The 25,461-nt window shown below is 34.6% G+C and overlaps 1 protein-coding gene across 4 annotated transcripts in view; it reads right to left on the reverse strand.

The window, feature by feature from the left end:
• Window positions 1–25,461, reverse strand: part of LOC149552444 (uncharacterized) — a 169,636-nt gene that overhangs the window by 35,715 nt on the left and 108,460 nt on the right. The window lies entirely within an intron of this gene.

The following is a 25,461-nucleotide window of genomic DNA, read 5'->3' on the forward strand; positions in this document are numbered from 1 at the left end:
AGTGGCACTATCTTCTGCATATTTATCCCACTAGACCTTGCATTGAGTCACCTCTTGATTTCGTAAGTGTAGCTTACGCACCTCGAGTATTCTAAGTGGTTCTATTTCCACCACCCCTGGTTCTCGCACCTATAATAGGTTCCAATCAATTATATGATCATGATGAGTAATGTATTTCTTAAGGTATGACACATGGAAGATGTCATGCATCCTTGCAAGAGCTGGTGGTAGGGCAATTCTATAGGCTACCGAGTTCATAACTTCCAATACTTTAAAGGGTCTCACATACCTTAGGGCTAACATTGCATTCTTACCAAACTTGATAGTACTCTTCTAAAGTTTTACTCTTAATAGCACCTTTTCTCCCACTAAGAACTCTCTAGGTTTTCTTTTTGAATATAACTTTTCTGTTTGTCATTGGCTTCTTTCAATCTCTGACAAATTTGGATTATCTGCTCTTCCATTTCCTTAAGCATTTCAGGTCCAACAATGATTCTATCTTCCAATCGATTCTAGCCCACATGAATTCTACATTTGCAGCATTATAGAGCCTCAAAAGGGGCAATCTTAATGGTGGATTGATAGGAATTGTTCTAAGCAAATTCTACCAAGGGTAAATATGTTGCCCACTAGTGTTGCCGATCCATACAGTAAACTCTCAAAAGATCTTCTAGTACCTAGTTTACTCTTTTTGTTTGACCATCTGTCTCGGCATGATAAGATGAACTAATATTTAGTTTAGTCCCTAATGCTGAAAATAAGGTTTCCCAGAATCTGAAAGTTATCCTAGCATCCCCATCTGAGATTTTTTCTCTAGAACTCCACGTAATCTGAAAATTTCCTTTATGAATTTATGAGCGATTTCCGATGCTCCATCGGTTAGATTTCCTAGTATAAAGTGAGCAACTTTTGTCAATCTATCTACTACTACTAGAATGGTGTTATGTCTATTATGTGTCATAGGTAATCCTTGTACAAAATCCATGGAGATTATCTGCGATTTCCATTTTGGTGCCTCATTTGGGTGCAAAAGACCGGCCGGGTATCGATGTTCTGCTTTTACTCTTTGGTATTCCTAGCATCCTGCCACAAATTTTTTTATCTCTCTTCTCATTCCTTTCCAAAAATATAGAGGTTTTATATTTGAAAAAATTTTAGTTACTCTAGGGTGTCCTGAATATGGAGCTGAATGAGATTATTCTAGGATCATTCTCCGAAGTTTAGTTTTGTTAGGGATATAAATCCTGTCATGATATCTTAATAATCCACCTCTACCACCCTAACTTATGAATACTTGGGATCTTGTGGGTCTCTGATGAGAGCTACGCTAATCTCCACATAAAATTCATCATGCTCTACATGCTGCAAAATCTGGTCTTTTAATCTGAAATTTATGGTAGTCAGCAAAAATGTGTCTCCTACTTAAGGCATCTGCCACTTTGTTTTCCTTGCCCTTGATGTAATTTATGTCAAATTCATAATCTACTAGAAATTCCAACCATCTCCTTTGTCTAGCATTAGGTTGAGTAAAAATATATTTTAAGCCATGGTGGTCGGATCATAAATCAAAAGGTTTTCCTATCAAGTAATGTCTCCACATTTGAAGAGCGTGAATAATAGCTGCTAATTCCAGATCATGAGGGCGTAATTCTGCTCGTAATTCTTCAATTTCCTAGATTTGTATGCAATTACCTACTCATCCTGCATTAGCACACCTCCTACTCCTCCCGATGCATCAATTATAACAACAAATTTCTTTTGTGGATCAGGAACTTTTAGTATAGGTGTTGTAGTTAACTTTTCCTTCAAGCATTCAAAAGTTGATTGACATTTTTCAGTCCATACAAATTTCCTTCTCTTTCTCTGAAGCAATGTAATAGGGTAGGCTATCTTGGAGAAAATTCTAACAAACTTCCTATAGAATCATGCCAATCCCATGAAACTTCTGGCTTCTATCACATTTTTAGATATAGGCCATTCCTTAATAGCTTTGATTTTTGACGGATCTACAACTATTTCCTGAGCTGATATAATATGTCCTAAATACTAAATTTTCTTTTGATAGAAAGCGCACTTAGATAATTTTCCATATAATTTATGTTCTCTTAACCTTTGTAAGACTTTTTCCAAATGTTCTTGATGTTCTTCCTCGTTCTTTGAATAGATTAGGGTATCATCTATAAAGACTTGTACAAACTTATCTAGGCAATCTTGAAATATACTATTCATTAAGTTCATAAAAGCTGTTGGAGCATTGGTTAACTCGAAAGGTAGCACTGTGAATTCATAATGCCCATACCTAGTTTTGAATGCAGTTTTGTGAATGTCTTCGTCCTTAATACGAAGTTGGTGATATCCTGACCTCAAATCAATCTTTGAAAATATTGTAGCTCCTTTCATTTGATCAAAGAGGTCGTCAATTCTAGAAAGTGAATACTTGTTCTTGATAGTAACCTTATTGAGCATTCTGTAATCTATGAATAATGTCATAGTTTTGTCCTTCCTAACAAACAATACTAGGGCTCTCCATGGTGATACACTAGGCCGAGTCAGCTTCTTGTTTACCATATCTTGTAATTGTATTTGCAACTCCATTAATTCTGTGGTGGTCATTCGATATGGTGCCCCACAAATGGGTTCTGCTCCTGGTAATAAATCTATGATAAAATCAAAGACTCAGGATGGAAGTAGACCGAGAAGTTCTTCGAGAAACACATCCTGATAGTTCTTTAGGTAGGGATATTTTTCTTCAAAAAACATTCCTTTAATTTTTCACTAATTTCCCCATCTTAAAAAATGTAGTCATCTCCATATGTGGTGTTTATAGGATTTCTCATATCTTCAACTCTTACTACAAAAATCTCGCAACCTTTTCTTCCACATTTCTTAAGTTGCATGGTAGATATTTCTTTTGATTTAATTTCATGTTTAATCCATAGAATGCTTGCAGCTTTGCCTTGGTCATCCAAACAATCTACAGTGTTAGCAAGACAATCCACCTTGGCCTTATGCTCACTGTGCCAATTAATGCCTATAATAATGTTGTAAGACCCAAGAGGTGCTACATACAGATTCAATTCAGTGGAGAAATTTGGAAAATCAACCCGAGCCTCAAACAGACACTGCTCTACCTTAGCCTGACTGGTTTGCATACTCAACTATCCATAGTTTTGCCATAAAACTAGATCTCTTTGGAAATCTAATTAATAATTTAGGCGATATAAAACATTCAAAAACTCCAGTATCAATTAAAATAGAGACAAGAATCCCGTAGATCTTACCCGAAGTTTCGATTGGGTCTGTTTGTTGTTTTGCTTGTCTATTGTCAAGGGCTGCATGGGTCCTTTTCTGATAAACATGTTGCTATTGTGGAAGGGGTGGTCGGTGCGGCTGATTGGTGTTGGGCTTGATGGGGCATTTATTAGCATAGTGATCTCTCCCACAATTGTAACAACATGAAGGTGGCCCTTTCTTTTCATTGCTCTTATTATTCTTACCTATATTAAAATTACTTTTAAAATTCTTGACTCCATTCCTTTTTGATTCTGGCTTGCTAAACTTATAATCCTTAAACTATTTCTTTTGAGATCTAGTATCTGTACTTTCTTTATTCCAATTTGTTTTTCTCTTATTATCCCGAATAGAGTCATCTCTCTTGATTTTATATTCCTGTCGAACAACCTTCTGTAAAGCTTCTTCCATGGTTCGAGGAGTGAGAACATCAACTACTCCTATTCTATTATTCAAACCCTTGATAAAGTTTCTCACTTTCAGATTTCTATCTTGTTAATATGGTGGTACATATTTCAGTAATCGGGTAAATTTCTCCCAGAATTTGTGTACAGTAAAGGTTTTGAAAATCCAACAATTTTTTGTCATAAAAGGTTTGAGGTAACCAACGATTCCTAAAAATGGTTACAAATTTTTTCCAAGTAATTTCAGTGGTTTTAATGTTTTGCTCAACCTTGGTGTTTCCCCACCATGTTGTTAAATCTACAGCCCAGAAATCCATAAAGATAACCAGCAATAAAAGAAGACAAAACTGAAACAAAGAACACCAGAAATATCCTGGGAAAACCCTTCTAGAATGAAGGGAAAAACCCAGCCACACAACAAAAATATATCTTTATTGATAATAAAAGTTCAAGTGTACAATGTCTTTTGCTTAATGCAAATATATAACAATCGGAGAGACTCTTCACATTATAATTGAAAGGTCTCTTGAGATTCTTATAACTCCTATAATTAATAATAACTCTTCAAATATTCATGCCTCAATGCATGAGAATGACACATGTCATATACATTTAATATTACAAGTTAAACTTAAGTGTCTTTTTCAGCTGAAGATAATAATAACGGTAATAATGTCCAGAGATAAAGATCTCTATCGTACCTACAAACTTTAACACTCCCTCTTAGCAAGAGAGAGATCTTTAGCTAAAAAGCTACAACAAAAAATGTCAATGATAAATTCTCATTCCATATATCCTATGAAAGCATGAAACAATCAATCATATTCATGGAATCACTCAACATGAAAACTTGTAACAATTAATTATATTCATGGAATCACTCAACATGAAAACCTGTAACAATCAATCATATTCATGGAATCACTCAACATGAAAACCTATAACACTCAATCATATTCATGGAATCACTCAACATAAAAAGATTTGCAAGACTCATAGCTAAGCCTTTGTTCACGGACTCTCTCAACGTGAACTGTCATGGAATCTCTCAACATGACATCCAACTCCCATCACAGAATCTCTCAACGTGATGACATCATGGAATCTCTCAACATGATGTTCACTATGGCATAGTAAAAGAGTTATCATAGCTGATCTTACAATCTCATTTATTCACACAAGAATAGAAATAGGCATAACAAGACTTAGTTCCATTTAAGTCTCAAATTTTACAAGCATTACAAGCATATATGATAATGAAGAGGATTCTATAAGCACTCCCTCTTAATTATGGAGCCTCCCTCTGAAGCTAAGATCTTTCTCTTAATTAAGCAAGGTCTATAGCCTTTGTTGTCACATCCTAGTCCTACAATCAAGAGAGATAAACCCATTAAAAATGCATATACCAGTTTATGCTCTATATTCAAAATGAGTTACTTGTATCTTTTGCTAATCTTCCTTGAGAAGAATCTCAGCATGCAAAATACATAAATAATGCAAACCAGCACCATCGCAGAATCATGCAGCTACGTTACATCTGGAAACAAAGGAGTAGATGCCAATAGAAAATAACCATGGTGCTCTCCTTTTCAAGAAGGCTGACATTGTTTGAGCTACTTGTATGCCACCATGTTCACAACTATGAGCTGAATAGCCGCTTTGAGATGCTTGCAAAGGTTTGTCTCTTCTCTTCATTGATTCCATACGTATGTTGCAAGAAGATCGCCAAATTACTGTTACATGTCAGAAGACCAGTGACATGCAAAATAGCTTTGATTCCTTGAACAACAATCGTTCTCAATTTTGTTATTGGGCCTTTTCCTTGGCACTCCACTAACTACCAAACAATAAATGCTATACATTCATTCGTCTTGAGAATCTCTTTCAATACTAAAGATGAAAATAGCTCTAACGAGATTCTGAATATTCAGAAGTCAGGCCAATTTTTTATTTTTACCACAGAACTGATTAATTTTGTATTCTTCTCTATATTGAATCTCTATTAAATGCCTTTGATCTCTTGCCTATTACGGATGGGGAATACAACCACCGTAACATCTAAAGATTTGCTCCATGACATATTGAAGAAAATGCAAAAGCCAGCCAATATGAAGCAAAGAAATACAAATTGTATCCAAACGTCAATTATAAATTTCAAACACCACTCATAGTGGCAAGACACTAAAGAAATGACAATACCAGTCATGACAACTTTGAAAGACGCCAAGAATAAATAAAATGGCAGACGATATCAAGAGGTAAAGATAAAGAAATTGAAACCTTTACAACAAACTTAAAAACAACTGTCGGCCTAAAATTGTAGGACAACTGGAGTCAAACCTATTGTCGTTACACCCACAGCATCAAAATGACAAGCTAGAGATGAATAGCCTTCATGGCTCAGCTATCCTACAATTCATATGCAATACCTGACAAATAACTTCCACTTCCTGCAATAAGCATTAGGTTCCTAGCTATCACTGCCATATACACTCATATCTTGATATAGAACCAAACCACAAACAAGCCTCTGTGTTTTCCCTTCACTTCCAGTTCTTCCTGTTCAAATATGATAATTTTCAAATTCTGGGAGAGAGAAATCAGTTTAATATAGCTTCATCCAGGAAAAGCGCCAAGTTAACCTATTGAACTATTGCTTCATCATAACCAAAATAGCATTAACAAAAACGTGAACTGCACATAATCACTATATAAAAATATTGCAAATAAAAGAAGGGAGGTGAACAAAGAGGATCTCATCTTATGCAATTTTAGCACCTACTACCGTCCCCCCTACACTCACATCCTCCTTGACAATCGAAACCTTCAGAATATTTACTGCCATCTCCACTGAATGGAGATTATGACCCAATAATCCAAGCCTCATTTTACGTAAAGGTGGGAACCATCGCAAATATTCAAAGAGAATATGAACGCTGAAGCAAGCAATAATGGAGGAGTGATCTTGCACGATGCACATGATATCACTCGACATGTGAATGATGCCAAGACATAAAAGAAATTGAAACAGCAAAGTCTTAGAATGAAACCGATGATGCCTAGAATTGACGTGACAAAAAATAAATAATGACAACACAAGTCATGATCCTTGGTGAAACACATCATGCATAGGAAATATAAAACCGACACACATGACATGGGCAAATAAATGATGAAAACAATGACATGACATAATACTCTCAGCTGGAAGACAAATAAATAAAAGAGGAATCTTACAAGATACACAACCGATCAAATAAGTGATTTTCAGTAGAGTGGAATTGATAACTCCAGCAGAATATCACTCATAGTCACATGGCATGATAAAGAGAAGAAGTCGATAATCCTCAGCATAAGAATGATAACACATAAAAATATGGCAAAGAAGGAGACCAGATAGAAAAGCGACAAAGGAAACTTAACAAAGGCTGAACTGGAAGTCCAGTCATCGATACTGTTGAAGGTGAGCGCACATCTTGAAGTTCATCGATTCTACTGAATGTGAGCACACATCATGAAGTTCCCATTGAACCTAAAATAAAATAAAAAATCTGGCACCGATGTGGTAAAAGAAGCAACCAACCAACAGAACATACAAAATCTAATGCAGGCAAGCATAATCGATCTGAAGACTCTATCTCAACTATACCAAAAACAAACATGCACAAAGCATCTTGAAATTAAAAAATAGGAAACACTCATAAATATGATGTTATCTAATCTGGCTCTGATACCATGTTAAATCTATAGCTCAGAAATCCATAAAGATAACCAGCAATAAAAGAAGACAAAACTAAAACAAGGAACACCAGAAATATCCTAGGAAAACCCTTTTAGAATGGAGGGAAAAACCCAGCCACACAACAAAAATATATATCTTTATTGATAATATAAGTGCAAGTGTACAATGTCTTTTGCTTAATGCAAATATATAATAATCGGAGAGGCTCTTCACATTATAACTGAAAGGTCTCTTGAGATTCTTATAACTCCTATAATTAATAATAACTCTTCAAATATTCATGCCTCAATGCATGAGAATGACACATGTCATATACATTTAATATTACAAATTAAACTTAAATGTCCTTTTCAGCTGAAGATAATAATAACGGTAATAACATCCAGAGATAAAGATCTCTATCGTAGCTAAAAACTTTAACACATGTAGCAACTTCTCCAGTAAAGTGGTATATTCCCCAAACCGTATTTGAGGTTTTTGAAAAGTTCCTAATTTCAAAGTATTGTTCCATTTCGGTTGATCAGGCCTTTGCATCCTCTTTGGATTTAGAACTAGCAAATTTGGGTGGTTTGATCTTCTTAATATCTGCGGACAGATCACTTACTATTTCTAGTTTCTTTTGTTTTTCAATTTGAGTGGGTGAAGCTTGTGAGGTTCTCTTGTTGTGTTCAGAAACTTCTGTCTTTGATCTGAGAGGAGGCGAGGATTGCATTTCCTTTTGGTTCTGCCCCATTTGGTCTACCATCTCATTCATTCTTTTTTCCATATTATCCAACTTCAATTTCGTTTCTTGCAAAATTTGAAGTAATAAATCAGTGGATGATTGTGTGTTTTCATGGACCATGTCATGACCTGCAACGTTCTCATCATTGCTCATTTTGTTTGTTTACCGGTTTAACCTAGAAATTTACAAAAAAATTGTGTCAATTTATTGTATATATAAATTTTTAAGCAGGCCTACAACATATTAAAAGAATTTGCGAGTGAATATAACACACAAATAAACCAATTTATTTAATTAACTTTAATACTATTGCTGCTGAATTCATGGAAGCCTTATTTACAAAAATTTCCTCTACTGAGGATGTTTACATTATGGAATCTAAATTTTGTTCCTCAGCATTCAGTTCTGAGACAGATTTGTACATATCCCACACCATCTAGGATCTGTGGAAATGCAAAAAAGAGTTGCCCTGATGAGCGTTCTAGTTTTAAATTAGTTTGTTTCTATATGTTGCTTTACTAGCAGGAGTCCACCTGACTCTTTCCTTCTTCATTTGTTGCAAAGCCTAGTTCAGAGTTTCATTGTCTTGGGGCATGAAGCAGCACGTGTAGTCGAAGTTTGGCATGATTTTAATTAAGTACAAGAAGATGGGATGTCGTGCCTTCTTGCGAGGTGTTTTGCATACTTGCATCCTGTACATTTATTCTAAGAACTTTCAGGTTTACTAGGAAGTAGTGTGCCCTAAGTTCAATGTCAAACATAATGCTCTGATACAATATGTAACAAACGGTTTTACATAACAAAATAGGACGACCATTAGAGAGTTTTCCCCAACAAATAACTGAATTCCTTTTCATAAGATATTAACTGCTTTCAATGGTTAATTGAAATAATTTAAATAATGATTAACAGAAATAACTATAATAACGATTAACTAATCATCAGAAATAACTAAAATAACGATTAACTAAAATAACTGTAATATTGATCATCAGAAATAACTATAATAACGATTAACTAAAATAATTGTATCAATTAACTGAAATAACTGTAATAATTGATTCAACGATTAACTATCTTTTCCTACATACAAGTAAATGCTTAACATGAAAAGAAAAAGAACATGCAAGTAATATCTGTTGACTCTTTGGTTAGTTGTGCAAGCCTCGGCTTTCACTAAGAGGAGAAGCATTGACTTAGGCTTAACCTCCCAACCTCGGACCATACTTATCCCCACACAATCTATTGAATTAGAAAGGCCCTCCCTACCTCGGGATTGAGCTTGGGATACGTTTGGTCCAGCCACCTGAGCATTCTGGTGTTTAGAATGTCTGCACAGTTATGGACGAACATGTTTAAATAACTGGCTCCACTGACATTAAGTGATCAGAGATGGAAAACATGCCTTTAAATGACCTTCCCAAGATTTTTAGATGGGTTCATCGACCTGATCACCGCCGCTCGACTTGACAATAGGGGAACAACAATATGAACGAGCATGAGCTATTAAATAATTTATTTAGATTTATTGTATCATATCTGAATTTATTTCCATGTCAATGCAGATTCCATCTCACCTCTTCACCTTTTCCAAGGCTATACAGCCAGTGAGCCCTAGCTACTCGAATTTTCAAAGCAATCGGCTCTGTCCGTTGATTCTCAATTCAATCATGAATAATATATATTTCCAACTTATCACAATCTGTGATTTGAAAGAATATGTTCTTTAGGAATTGCAGAAATATCATTTGATTCTGATTTCCAGTGGCTTATTTAAAAAATGAAAACATCATAAATAACTCTTTCCCAAAGAGGTTCTAACTGATGATACTTAAGATGAATATAACTACAATTTTATTGTTATGGTAATCAGAAATCAGCAACAATTGATGAAGAAATATACATCAATACTTGGAACATGATTGATTACATAATCCGATACAGTCTGGAAAGATAGGAGTCTAACTAGACGCTATGATTCAACCCTTCCACGAATAATCTTCAAGCGCAAAATCCAGTGCAAAATATATCACGTCTTCAGCAAAGAAGATTATTACAAGGCAGAAAAAGATTGGCAATGCTATGGATGCCAAGATTTCGAATGGTATTTGTAGAGTATCGGGTGGTACATGGAAGTCAGAAATGAGAAAGGAAGTCGCGAACAGTAAGGAAGTCGGGAATGAGATTTTCTATGTCCTCCATCTCTCTTGACCTCATGATATATTAAAGATTAAAGGACTCTTTGGCTTCCAAGAAGCCGTAACGTAAGAGGAAGAGCCCTGGCTCTTGAACGCCAATTATATATGCCAAGTGTCATTCAGTTTTCTAGCAAAAAGAATGAAATAAGGATGGAAAAAGATTTCAAGGTTATAAATCGAAAATAATTATGATTTATATCTATCTACATACGTGTAGATATGATTGTGAGGTGACATCATATTATTATAAAAGAATTAATAATATTATGGTTCACTTTATTCTTATATCTGTTTATGTACATAGGTATTAACAATAATTATGTGGTAGAAAGATCAATCAAAATCTCTTGAAGTACGTATTATATTTTAATTAAATTATTTTATGTATTAAAATGTTTATTTAATAAGTCATGCGGGTCCTTCAATTGTATCCTGAAGTTGAATTCGCTAGGTCCTTGCCAAGGCAATTTAAGGTCATACTTGTCAATCTAATGATTGGACTAAGCTAGTATCTCATTCTATTGATCCCTTTTAGCAATGCTTCCCCCTTCATCTTCTCCGACAATAACCCATGCAATATTTTCACAATAATAACAAGTTCCATAATAATTTTCATGTTAACATTTAAAAGAATTTAATTATTAACCATAATTCCAAAATCAAGCAACTACTAAACATCACATGACAAATAATGGATAACAACCCTCTTCATAAATAGTTAATACAACGGATATAAATAACTACCTACTTCACATGATTATGAAAAAAAAATCCATTCAGTCTAACGGCTATGAATAAATTTAAAATTAGGTCAAAATTTGGGATGTAACAAAGATGTAATCAAACTAGATTACATAAGTACAAATGAGAAAATAGCGGATGTTCTTACCAAATCTCTTGCCAAGGTTAAATTAGAATATTTCAGAGGAAAACTTGGTATGATCAAATTGTAATTTTTGAATATTGAACTTAAGTTTCAAACTTATGTGTGTTTATGCTTCTAATTCAATAGTTGCATCACATACGCAATGAAATGTGACGATTTTTCATAGACATATATTCAGAAGGTAATAATTGTAAGCTGACGTTTTTACAAATGATAGGCCTATTATTGTGACAGTTTATGTTATTGTTTCGGATAAACCGGAAGTCACTGATAACAAATGTATTATGATCATTTGAGTTGTTGATCTAATATGTTTGAGATCGTAATACTTGTTATGATAGAGTTCATAACATTGTGATCACAATTATTTGACAAGTTACTATTTCAGAGTGTTAAAGTCAGATAATTTGTTCTTTGGAAGGATATCATTAATGTTGATATCATTTTTAGAGTCCATAAGAAATCTTTGATATTTCACTTCTCCCTCACTAAGAGGGAGTGTTAAAGTGTAGCTTTAGTAAAAGTGAAGTACACAATATTTAAGTATATGAATCTGTGATTTCTACATACACACACAACAATATATATCTATATATATATATATATATATACATGGCACTGCTCTCTTCTTCACCAGCGATACGAACACTATTTAGAATAAAATACAGCCTATACATATCCAATTCAGTTTGATATCAAGAATCAAATAAAATATAACTGTTTTGCACGGTAATCTAACTCACATTCAATAAGCACATATATTATATTGATAATTCTATATCAATATCTTGCCCTTACTAATCAGAAGAATTAAAGGAAGATATCTGCATCTCTCTATCAGAGATCCTATATTCATTTACAGTATAGTCTTCCATAAAGAACCAATCAGCCAATTGAATTTGACTTCCCAGTTGAATGCAATCTTTACAAGACATGCAATCTAGGCATTGGAGTGCCCGTAATTTTATGATAAATAGGTGCCAAAAAAAAGTCTACAAAATGGTTGAAGTTATTATTGCTGCCACTCATCCTCATCTTATGTGTCACTCATATACTGGACATGGAGTCTCCAATTTCTTTTGGGTTTTATCATGGAACTTATAGACCTCAATATCAAGCTTATTGCTCTCAATCTCAAATATTGGGTGATGCTTTGCTAAAAAAAGGTAGCACAAGTAACTTGTGAACATAATTGTCTTGTGCATACCTTGTTTGATCAATAGTAATCATCTTTGCATAGATTCAACAATGTGTTGTACATAATTATATCTTACTTCTACCTTGTCAACTTAGTCACCTTGACAATGGATGTTATAAATCATTTCGAGAACACTGGCCCCCACTTCCTTGTTATTGTCCAATCCTAGAAAAAATGCTACCAATGAAATAGCATTCTGAACCCATGGCACAAAAATATCATATTTATAAGGAGGTTTATGATCTCTATCCAATGTATGACTCTAACCTTATTAAACCCTTAATATAGGAATCTTGAAAAACTCTTTCAAGTTTTTCATAAGCCTGTGCTAGTTTATCCAACTCAATGCTCTCATTAAAGCTATCTACTTTAAAACCTAGCTCTAGGTCTAATAGAGTGCAAAATTCACTCTCTGTTATGGATACAATTTCCTCCTAAGTGTTTTGGTTTACAATTGCCTTTCTATTTTCATCATAATTTTGAGCACATGGTATTAGAATTTTTGGGCAAGGGAATACTTCAAGTACCGCTAGGTTTGCTAATCCACTAACCAACGCAACTGGCTTATTTGTATGTGCACCGACACTTTTGTTAAATTTGAAATATTTGCTCCCCTTAAGTGGATCTTTCCACTTATTAAACAATGAATGTATATTTATCATATCTCCATGGCTAACAGGATCAAAAATATCATGATATTCATTTGTGAAACTTGGGGTTTTTAGCACAATACTCCTCAATTCTATTATGTCTTTCTTTTGGCTTGCAATCCTATTGGAGGTTTTTGACCTTGTTTTGCCCATGCGTGCTACTGGTATTAAACAAACTTCAAGCCCTAATTTACAAATTGTACACCTAAGACTTCTATTGTTGCAAGTGCACTACAAAAAAAAAAAAAATTAAATTTTAAATACCTAAAATCAAGATTTGATTATTCAAATTTGAATTTGAGTTGCATCAAACCAGTGCTAGCAAAGACTAAGACAACAGGTACTCTCTTGTGATCCTCAAGTTCCAATCTTCAGAACAGAAATTACTAATGAGAATTCAGTCACAGTCTTTGAAAACCCTACAGTCCCAGACTCTCGAAAACTTCATAGTCTAAAAACATTAAAAGGAAAAAGCAAAAGTTTAAAAGTTATAACCTAGGTAATTAATAATTATTAATGGTTTTAAGTATGGTAGTCTATACAATGTACAAGTAAGTTAAAACTACCAAGTTAAATTAATAATAGTAACAACAACTTACATAATAATTAATACTTCAAAATCAACGACCCGATACAATTTTTAGGTCAATTTGGGGAATTTTATCCAAAATCGTGACACGTGTCACAATTCTTGATGACTCTAGGCAACAACGATAACATTCCCTAAATCAATCCAAATTTCATCCCAGGCCGTCAAGTTTTCTTTCAATCAACGGTTGGGCATAACAAAGACTAAGAGTATAGTTGTCATCACTTGTCACTGAATTTGGGACACAACAACACGTGTCCTGATTTGGGGAAGAAATAAAGTAATGAACTTTATGTTAGAACTTTTAAAATTAATTATTAGGCCCGAAATAGAGTCAGATCAATTCCTTTCACGATAACTTATAATACTATTAACATGCAATTTGCAAAGTTTAAGTGACAATAGAGCAATAAGCGGACACGTGTCACGATTGCAGATGAATCTGGGCACATGGGAAAACATTTCTCAAATTGACCCGAAATTCATCTCAGGTCGTCAATCTTTCTTTCAATCAAGGGTTAGACATTTAGAAAGACTACAGCTGTCACATTGACTCCAATGAATTTGGGACCATGTCCTAATTTCAGAAAGAAATCTACTTTATGTTATAATTTTTAAAATTAGGCCCAAAATAGAGCAGCGGTTGTTGATCTATCTTACATTCGAAAATCTAGATCAATTCCTTAAACCTTTCACATAACAAATATTAAATTGTCAAATTGTTGCATTAAATTATTTTCTCAGAATTACTATATTAACTAGTATTTGAATCACACAATGTACACATTCAGTTAAAAGTAAACATACAAAAGTTAAAAACATAGAAATTATTTCTTGATAAATGATGATGTTATTGCCCAAATGAAAATCAAGTTATATAGTGAAATTCATTACTTTAAAACTTTTGTTGGAACGTCCCGTATGAACTTTTTTTAAGAAGGATTTTCATTTAAGGGTATAATATAATTTCAACTTTAAACAGTTTCAATTTGGGTTATAATAAAATTAAACATTAAAAACAAATGAGAAATTGAAAATATAAAATTATAATTGGTTGATAATTATAATATTTATACAATTATAATCAATAATTGATTGATAACAATAATTTAATATTTAATATTTTTACTTAATTAAAAATATTATGCAAAATATGATAAAAAATTTATGATGATATTTAAATAAATTTAAATCTTGGATTTGAAAATAGGAATGAATGAATTAATATTCAATATTTTATATGAACATCCTTATATAAGTTGCAATTTTAATTTTTTATTTTCAAATCAATATAATTTATACAATTCAAATTGTATGATGCATCATAACTTTATCTTTAGACTTTAACAAATTGTTTTTTTATTTATTAATATTTTCAACTAAATTATTATTAATTAAAATTAATATAACTATTAACCAGAATAATTAATAATTATTATTATATAACTAGAACTACTTGGCACTAGCCTGGCCCTGCATTCATCTACCATGAATTATTGAAGTTTACTGGAGTTCAAACCATACATGATACATATTACAAATTTTTACTCAAATAATCTTTGACTATAATTCATAAATCAATTATAAAACCCCTAAAGGGAAAGTTGAAACCCCTTTTTTTGTTTTTAACAGTCTAATAGTCAAATTTTTATAACAGTCACTAACTAACATTTTAACAATGCATTTAAAAAATCATGAATCGTGATTCATCATTCTATAACGACTAAAATTGAAACCAAATAATTTAATTTCTAAATACAAAATTGAACATCAATTCACAAACTTACAGTAATAGCGAATTAAGAAGCCCAAAACTATTGTTTTCATTGATTATATTTGAGATTGTACATATTCATTAGTAATTTACATGCAAGGGTAAGGCCCAATCCGAGGTAACTACTAATAGTTTTTATAAATAAAAAGATTTCTTATAACATTTTTTTCCCCCTAAGGGCATAGGTTGATTAAATAGACCGAGGGAACAAGGAACAAGGTTTAAAGCATTCAATCTGAAAGGTCTTCAAGCCCATCCACGAGGAACCTCTTGGATATGATAATGTTGTTGAACTCGTATAGCCATGTGAAGTCATTGTCATTGAAGTTGTCCAACAATAACCACTTCTGCAGAAAATCTGTCCCGAGCTGCGCCCCCTTCCTATGGCAAGTCAATTGTCGTTCCTTCATGCCCAATAGGAAGGGTTGCTTTTGTACAGTTGTCCTTATGCCTTCCTCCCAACACTTGCCCACTACGTTTGCAAAAGGAATGCCAATGCCTGCTAACTGGTCGACCAATACAAAGATTTTGACATCGTCTTATAAAAACATTACACAAAAGCATCAAAATGTCTAATTGATCACCTCCCAAGTCGAGAAGGGACACGAGGAAGCCGAAGCTAATGTCTGTGGACTCATGGTACCTCTTCTCGTTTCTTAAGAATTCATGGCCAAGGACCATGAACAAAGCATAGTGGAAAAAAGGTCCACTGGAATCTTCCTTGCAAACCATAATGAGCACAGCCTTAAGTATCATACCCAAAAAGGGATTTTGCAGATCCATTGTGTTGCATCTCATGTATCCATCATAGTTACGAGACTCGGACTTGCCTCTGACTCGGAAAGATCAAAATCCGACTCGGACTCGGACTCAGACTCAGCGACTGGACTTGGCAAGGACTCGAAAAATTGAAAAACCCATGAAATTCAAAGATTTTTAAAGATTTTAAGATTGTTTCATGTATCTTTTAGTCAATTAACACCAAATACATAGTAATTGAGATAAATAGAAGCTACTTAATACACATACACAATTTTGCATAGATCACATAAGTATAAAAGCGAATTTCTAAAGGAAAAAAACTGAATAACACAATATAAAGTTATAAACTATAAAATAATAAACATAGTGTCACTCTAGTGTCAAAGACTCAAATGTCTACAATATTCATGGATTACAAATTCCATGGTATCAAATTCATAAGTTCAAAAACATATATCATAATCAAAATAACAACTAGAAGACTAAGGCTCATAGTAGTCTATGTCCTCCTACGAGTGCGTCTAAGATATGTCATGGAAGATTCTAGAGCCATCCTCTCTCCCTGTGTTTGTGGCTGAGCCTGAACCTCATCCTCATTCTCATCCTCATCCTCACCCACATAATCCTCATCATCAGATTGGGATCCATCACTCCTAGCCTCAGGGTCCTGCACTCTATCTCCTCACGCTGTAGCCTCCTCAACTGCCATCGCTATTGCCTCAGCCTCCCGATCCACCTGATCTAACCACTCCGCATCTTCATCACTAAAGATAGGATCAACCATCTCTGTGTTCCACTCTGCATGAAGATCAACATTCTCTAATACAATCGGTGATGTATCGGTGCCAAGGATCTGTCTATGGCAAAGGCGAAGGTTGTAGTGAACAAAGACAAGATCATTTAATTTTTTCACTGCCAACCTATTGCGCTTCTTTGAGTGTATGTGCTCAAATAAGCTCCAATTACGTTCGCATCCTGATGCACTAGATGGCTGGCTCAAGATGCAAATCGCAATCCTCTCTAAATTTGGCACCTTTGTGCCAAACATCTCCCACCATGCATCTGAAACAAGAAAATTTGGAATCATATCAATAACTTTGAATTTATCAAATTAAAATGGTAATACCGTAATAGAATTACTATTAGAAATTAGGAATCTAGGATGTAGAATCAAAGATTTTTAGTATTTACCAGGCATCAATTATGTCCTGCTTTTCTTGCACAACTCTCGTGCAAATAAGTCCCTTTGAGCTTTCTTAAACAGCTCAATCTCATTGACTATATCTGTTCCAACTGTTGATTCAGGTGACATTCTCTCTATAACATCGTAGAGGACGCTCCACACCTCATCATCAACCTTGAAATGTGGGCTGAATTGGTATGCTGGATTAAGGAAGTAGGCCGCTGCATGTATAGGCCTATGAAGTAGATTGTGCCAACATCTATCAATGACATCCCATATAGGCCCATACCTATCTCGATTCCCTGCAAAAAAAGAGCAATTGGCCTCCTTCACCCTATCCATGCCCTCATAAATGTAGCCCATTGAGGGCTTCTCTCCATCAGCAGTTCATAGGAGAACAACAAGTGGCTTTACAAACTGCAACCATTATGAAAGTTGGAAAAGAAATAATCAGCTTTAAGTTTTTCTTTAAAAAATGAACAATAATTTATAACATAATTTCATAAACAAAATAAAGTTGAAATGAGGACAAAAAGGAAAATTACCGTCACAATATCAGCAATCGGTGTCCAAAAAGAAGCCTCATCAAGAACATAATCAGCTGCAGCAATCCCCACAGTGGTCTTTGCATGTGATGATGCAATCTACTCCTCACTAACAAACATACGTCTCAAACCTCCCTTTGAATCAAGCAAAGATTTCAATGTGAGAAAATTGGTTGCAAATCTAGTGACTCCTGGACGAGACAACTCCTTTTGCTCATTGTGTTTCCTCATGAGGTTGAGGACCCATATATGATTATATATGAATTTGCATACACTCCTTCCTTGCTCTATAACTGTTTTTATCCAAGGTATTTTAGCAAGATCCTCTAACATGAGGTGAATGCAGTGAGCAGCCCAAAGGGTCCAAAATAAGTGAGGGTGTCTCTCCATAAGAAGTTTTCCTGCAGCAACATAATTTGTTGCATTATCTGTAACTATCTGCACCACATTCTCCTCACCCACGTCCTTTATCACTTCATCCATTACCCGACAAAGATATTCAACATTCTTTGTTTTCCCTAAGGCATCAATTGATTTCAAAAAAACCGTGGCACCTAAAGAAAAAGAAACAAATTAGTTTAATGATTAATGACGAATCATGAATCATAATTTATAAATTCATAATTTATAAACTTAATCACTTAAATACAAGTTCTACTTCTAAATTTATAATGTCTAAGACTCTAAGTACAATTACGGTTTACCTGATGAGGAGACAAGAAAGTTGAGGAGTGTTCTGCTCCTTCCATCAGTCCAACCATCAATCATGATGGTGCAACCCTTCCTCTTCCACACCTCACGCTGCTCCTTGATTTCAACTTCTACATCAGCCACCCTTTGGTTCAAAATAGAGCATCCTAGCTCTTCAACACTAGGGGCTTTGAACCCTGGACCACAAACAGCAATAGCATTGATTCCAATTTGCCAATAAGGGGACCTAAAACAAATAGAATAAAATTTAAAGTTAAACAAATTAGTATATTATAAATAAATTTGAAAACAAAATACAAATTAAAATAAACAAATTAAGCATATTATTGTCTCTTGAAAGTTGAAAGTTGAAACTTTGAAAACAAGAGAAGACATAAGTTCAATTTTAAATAAATAAGTACCTTGCTGCATTGAATGAAATGTTGTTGTAGATGAAGAAGTCTCCAAGTGCCAATTTTGCATAATCATGTTTATCCTTGTTCTAACCCATGCCCTCAAGCGATGGTTGTGCACCTGGAGCCGTGCGTGGAGCAAACATGGAATCAAGTGTCGATCTTTGCTTACGAATGCGAGGCCCAATGGTCCCACTCGTAGAAGTAGTGGCATCCATAGGTGGAGTAGGGGATAATGGAGAGCGAAAACTAGAAGATCCCTGTTAGGCTCCAGCTAGTTGTGTCATTTCTTCATGTTGCTTCTTTTTCAATTCTCTTTTCTCCATTTTTTCCTTTAGAAGAGCTTGCATGTCTCGCATAACATCTTGGGGTACATCTTTGCATTTTTTAGCATCACGTCTAAGTATATGTGCTAGGTGATACTTCAACCTATTTATTCCTCCCCCATTATACACTACACCGCAATACCAAAATGTAACAACTCCCTTTTTGTGCCCCGGGATGGCATGTTTCCAAGCCCTATCCCTTACTATTGCACTTGGGTCTGCATTAGGGTTAAATAGAGGCCTAGTTCCACTTTCCTCACCCTGAGACATAATGTCAAAATTCAATATGTTTGCTGCTAGCCTGCTGCAATATGAATGTAAACAAAATTAGAAGTAAAAAATAGTAGATAGTAGTAGACTAGTAGTAGAGAGTAGAGACCAAACAAATTTAAACAAAATGAGAAGTAAAAATACTAAAAAATACGAATGTAAAAGTTTGAAACATAGTACAAAACAAGTTAAACAACACAAAGAAATGCAACTTGTAGCTTACCTCTTCAAATTTGCACAAACAATGGAAATGCAAGTTTGTAAAAACCTCCTCCAAATGCTCCCTTAAGCTCCTTTCAATGCTTTAATGCAAGCTACAAAGATGCACAAACCATTAGCGATCAATACGAGAGAGCCAACCGGTTTGCTGATTTCTCTCTCAAAACCCCAATATTCTTCTCTAACTCTTTCCTCTCTTGTGAGCACAAGCAAATGGTGGAATGACCTTTTTAGGTCAATAACATGTTATAAGAACCAAAAAAGTCAACATAAAACAAAGCATTTTTTTTTTCCCCATTTTCCTTCTTAGCCGTCGGCAAGAGTCCCGGCATCGAGACACAGCGAGTCTGGCGAGTCCTTGGACTCGGCGAGTCCATGTGGACTCTGCTAGGACTCAGCCGAGTCCGAGTCCAGAGGCAGATTGCCTCGAAAATCAGGACTCTGCCTCGGACTCGTAGAGTCCTGGTCTGACTCGACGAGTCCCGTAACAATGGTATCCATGACAGAACTAGAAAACAAGTTACAAATCTACACCTAAGAAATTCTACAAACTACTAGAACTGAGAACCAATTGCACTAGAAACCAAATCCAAACCAAACACCTAAGAAATTCTGTAAACTACCATAACTGAGAACCATCTGAACTAGAAAACAAATCTACACTAGGAACTTAAGAAATTCTGCAAGCTACCAGAGCTGAGAACCAAAAATAGAATTGAGAATTTGATAGTGAAAGAGGAATTGAAGACTCTTTAATAGCGATTGCATTAAATTGTTTGCAATCTTTCACATCTTTAGTTTTCATATTCCTATTAATTCACAAGTGTGGGACATGTACTCGCATTACTGTCGGTGTGCCTGCCAAGCTAGCTGAAAATGGAATGTATTAATTATCATTGTCAGTCCTGCATTTATGATTTTAAACTTGATATGACGTTCACTACATTCCAGTTAATGGTTGTGCAAAACTTGCCACGTGTCTCCATTCTGGAGAATTTCATTCGGCTCTAGGTCTTTTCGAGTAACTGGCCCCGAGATGCATCTTTTGTCATTCATCTCTAATTAATAATCAGCGGTCAATAAAAGTAACATATTAACGATACCAAAGTGGCAGCGGACAACTTGGTGACATTTTTAATAATGGACACTAATTAGTAGACTTGGCAAACCATAAAACCTTATAGGTCTCTAGCCACTGGGAAAATTCGTTTTTAAATAAAACAATTTTTCAGTTTACCACCAAAGATTAGGCAAGACCATTGTTATTTCTTTTCCTACAAAACAATTAAGTCACCTCACATTACAAACTCATTTTGGGCAAGAAAAAAATTTGCCACCATTTATTTACGTGCCAGCAAGGAGTAATTTAATTCGCCACATTTAAAATGATTTTTGTTAGGGCAAGATAAAAATTCGCCAACATTTAATTTTTTATTTCCCTACATTGAACAAAAACATTGCCCTCGAGATGAAAATTTTCCCACCCATATAATAATGGATTCACCAACATTTTACATCTTTTTTCCGAGAGAGGTTTCTTAAAGTTATCCTTGCAAAGAAAGTCTTTGCAATAATATCATGCCTCATCTAAAAAATAAAGAGAGAATAATTGACATATTTGTTAATTATAAGTGGTTATTATGTTCATAACCTTTAAGGCTAAAAAGGTGCAATTATAATTCTTAAGTATTGCAACTCATTTGAGAAGGTGTATCCCCTCCCTTAAAATTTATATAGATATACACACTTTTGACAAGACACAATAAGGATATTTTTTATTAGAAGAGACATTCAGAAGAGAAATACAAATGAGATGTAATTTACTTGTAAGGACATATAAATATTGAAATCTGATTTTAATATGAATCAAAATATTTTATATTTTAATGATAAGAAAATCTTCATTTGTTTTATTTCAAGGCAAAGAGCTTGCAATTAAAATGTGGATTCATCCTTTAAGATCAATAAATAGATTACTGAATTATTCCGATAAGGACTTTATTTTTTGCATTAGGTATTTTTCGCATTCTATGTTCAACAAATAGGGAATAGTGTGAAACATAAAAAGTTTTTGCGTCTCAGGCTAATCAGGCTTCCTACCTAAGAAGTTACCATTCCTTTTGGCTAGCATAGAATTGTGTATAAAGAGTATCTGTTGCAGATCTCAAAGGTAATTGATGATATTTAAAATGAATATTGTCTCATAGAGTTGTACATAACAATCTTCATAATAGTTGACTCTATTGCCCGGATAAGCAAAGGCACTGGTCTTTTGAATCATTGAAATATAACTATTGGGTTTATAGTTTAACTCAGAAGTATACATATTTCCTTCTTGTAAGCACTGAATTAATTATTGATAGTTATTATATAAAACATTCAATCATATCAAAGCAATCATACAACAGCATATTAATCGAGTTTGAGGACCTTACCAACCGAAGAACTCACAAAGTTAAATTCAGTATAGAAGAGCACTGAACCAAGAGAACAAGTTTGAAGTAAAGGTTCAACCACCTAAGTGTAGCAAAGCCTGAAGTGCAGGGAATCAAGAAGTATTCCTATTCGTTGGCCAGAACTGATTGTAGAATCCTCTCGGAGAATTGACAAGCTCCTGGATTTCCACCTATGGTTTTGGAAACCAACAATCCCTATAGCCCAAGCTATGGGTACCAAGATCGAAGGGGAAGGCAAGGATATTAGTTATTAATAGTACATTCTCGAACAATTATAGCTACAATTTAGTTATTAATATTACGTTCTCGAACAATTATAGGAAGTTGCAGTAATCGACAATCGGTGTGCTCTACCTATTGTTAAGTGCTTATGTATGTAATATTAGCACAAACTCAAAGAACATGACACCTTTTGTAGAGATGTTACATGGAATGAAAGATAGATCCTTCTACCAATATTATGTGCAATGTAATACTTACATGTTATTGTTTATTAATGTTTTTTTTTGAATCTTTGTTTACTCTATGCATAAACTAGATACCCCGTAGGGAGTAAATAGTCACCCTCCCTCCAACTGCTTCATTTATTGCATCATCTTCAAAGAAACCTCTGACTTCTCTCTCATCATCTAGCTTCCAACCATTGATAGTGCAAGAGAGCCCTAGGGTTGTTCTGCCACTGCACATTCTTTCCCTTAGCCAAGAAATAACATATGATCCATACATAGGGTTTCATGCTAAAGTTGAGCCACCTTTGCAACCCCATGAATATGCTCTAGTAGGTGTGCATGTGGAGGAACCACCACCACCACCACCCCCCGCCCCTGCCCGTGATTTCATAAGGGAGGTTTCTTGTAAACAATTTATGAGTGATCAGAATTTATTTGATCAAAAGAAATTTGGCAATTGATGTATATAGCTACTGCTGATGAGATAGACAGATGAATGGGATTGTAGAATCTCACTTCCGAACTAGCAAAGCAGTTGAATGGGGAACCCAAATAATAGTCATTAAGAAATTGAATGAGATGACCCCTAAGATGGGAAAGGAAACAGTAAGAAACACTGGCATATTACAAGGATGGGTAATCTCTTCTACTATAGCCTTTGACAATCTAAGAAGATACGGCGTGGAATTTCATAATGATCCTGAGCAAGCAAAGGATCTATACTTTGGATCAGCTTTTGGTGACAAGTATGACATGCTTGTCATTTGGTCACTCTACCGTGCAACACAGAAGTCATCCCTGATTGGAGAGCAGAATAAATTGTATGGTCAGTCACTTATAAGGAGGCCATCTGATACTACAGTCGTTCAAAAAAATTGACACTCAATGCTGCCGAGTTTAGAAATAAATTGGCCGTAAAGCAGGAGTCAGAGTTTAAGACCTTAGCTGAAAGGGTTAACAAACTTGAAAAATATGGAGTATCAGAGAATACTCCCATCCTTCATGCGTAAGGTGGTAGGCTCACTGAGGATACCTTTAAGCTAAGTAATGACCTGGCAAAGGATAGAGTCATAAACATGAAGTTGCATAAGGAGATTCACAATTCACACAAGAATCTCAGAGCAGAAAAGAATAAAGTTTTTTTCAGAATTGATGGACACCTTGTTAGGGTCTAGATTTTAATCTATTTTGAGTCATGAGATGCAACATGGAAAGAACATAAAGAAATGCTAGTTGCATATCAATGTCATCTTGCTTAGCATAGATTTCTTGCATGTTCTGAGTCCTTTCTGCAGAGAGAAGTGATTTGAAATTGTTTTTCAAACACTAGTAGGATGAAGATAAACAGAAAACGATAGATGACATGTGCACAAAACTAAAGCATTTGATTCACTTTGTTTAATGCACATAGGGTGTACACATAAATGATCAGGGCTGAGCGTATGAGTTTTCAAGATAACACAAGTTACCACATGTCCTCATTGTTCGATGAAAAGAAGAATCTGAGATTAAAATTTGAATGGAGAGGAGAAATGTGGACAAAATTTGAGCCAATTATAGAGGATGTCCACTCAGAGGAAAAAAATGACAGACAAGTTGGATTCATACTTAGATACTTTGTCTAAATTTGAAGCAGGATTGACAAGAATAGAGAAGGCCAAACATGCAATTTTTGATCAAGACTATCAGAAGCACCTCCAAACTATTCAAAGATTCAAGAGTGAGGTTGATGATGCCCTTTGATCCATGGATTTTCAATTTCGGTTGCTCTCCGGCTATTTGAGCCAGATTTCAAATTTCTGGTCCAGAACTAGCTGTTGTCTTCCCACCTATATTATTTTTTTGTAAATTCTGCTCTTTTGGATTGGTAAATACTAAAAGGCAATTTGGTCACATTTCTAAGACCATTTCCAACCATGTCAAAGATTGCTCAGAACCAATTTCAGAGTTATGAGCACTCGAGATGTTTTTGGAAGGATACAAGCAACTGAACATGTCAGAAAGATTAATGTTTGTAGCTATTAAATCTTCTTTCAGCTTGATATACAAAATGATGTAGGCCAGGCTTCTCCAAGATTATTAACACCATCTACATATCAAAAGAATGTTTTGTCTTTTGCTAGCTGCTCTCCAGAAAGTTCTTTGTCTTGCAGTGAGTCAGGTGGTTACCTACTGCCATTATCAACTACAAATGACCCAAAGCTTGTTTGCTCCCTCAGCTTATAAAAGGGAAATTCAAGGACATAATTTAGAGATTCCTAGAAGTCCCCAAGAGTTCACAGATAGATTATAGGTTTTTAAGTCTATAAGCCTGCAAAAAACAGTTTGTAAGGCCTCTGATTATACTAGAATATTTATGCAATCAGCGTCTCAGTCAATACAGTGAATGTTGATTGTCATGTAAGAGCAATTTGTAATCAATGTGTTGGTTTTCAATTTTTCTCCAACGTTTGTACATGAGAATTTTACGCAATCAATAATCAAGAAGACGTTGGTTTTCTCTCTGCAATTTTATGCTTAGGTGCATTTGGATTTCTGATTCCTTTAAAGAATTAAATGATTAAATCTGAATACAAAAGCTCTTGTGATAACAATTGGAAGTCTAAGTAGAACTTGTAGATCAAATTTTAAAGGCTAACTGACAAAAGGAATTAATTTCTTAATAGCCATTGCTTTTGGGACACTATTGCAA

This window comes from Cupressus sempervirens, chromosome 6 (assembly GCF_028749045.1).
Source record: "Cupressus sempervirens isolate cs-2001-9-10 chromosome 6, ASM2874904v1, whole genome shotgun sequence".
NCBI lineage: Eukaryota > Viridiplantae > Streptophyta > Pinopsida > Cupressales > Cupressaceae > Cupressus > Cupressus sempervirens.